This window comes from Pteropus vampyrus, unplaced genomic scaffold (assembly GCF_000151845.1).
Source record: "Pteropus vampyrus isolate Shadow unplaced genomic scaffold, Pvam_2.0 Scaffold84, whole genome shotgun sequence".
Classification (NCBI taxonomy): Eukaryota; Metazoa; Chordata; class Mammalia; order Chiroptera; family Pteropodidae; genus Pteropus; species Pteropus vampyrus.
Window position 1 is genome coordinate 4,493,106 of NW_011888865.1, and position 679 is coordinate 4,493,784.

Here is a 679-nt window from a genome sequence, read left to right on the forward strand (position 1 = left end):
TTACTGGGCTTGACAAAGAGGGCCCTCCCACTGCCTGCCTCCTTAGGTATAAGCTGTCCCCCTACTTATTTAGGTCTGAAATCTGGAAACATTCCTTGTCAGTTAAGCTAAGACAAAGTTGGAGTTCTTCTATGTAATTTGTACTTTAAAAAAATCCTTTTTAAAGGTGAAATTTAAAAAAAAAATTGGAACAAAAAGACATATAGAAAAAAATTCTAATTCAAATGTAACTCCAAAATGTGTTTTGATGCATTGGCATAATACTTCAGACTTTCTGGACAATGTCACCTTGAAACCCTCACTCTGAGGTCTTATCATCCTTCCCCTACTCTCCGTCCTCTCCTTTGGCTTACTTGATGTGAAAGGGAAAAACTGGAAGAGAAAAACAGACGACAAACTTCTGTTTACTAAAGGTCTGCCCTTCTTGCCATCCTGCAATGACTTTTTGTACTCCTAAGGCACCTTACTTGATCCCTAGCTCAGGATGTCTTATATGTCCACGTTCCTGTTCTATCTCTAAACCTCTTACGTGTGCAGGATCTCTTGACTCTCTTATATATGCAGGGTTCCCACACATACGTATGTATTAAATTTGGTTATTTTCTCTTGCTAATCTGTCTTTTGTCTATTTGATCATTAGACGAGCCAGAAGAACCTTGAGGGTAGAGGAAAGCTTTCT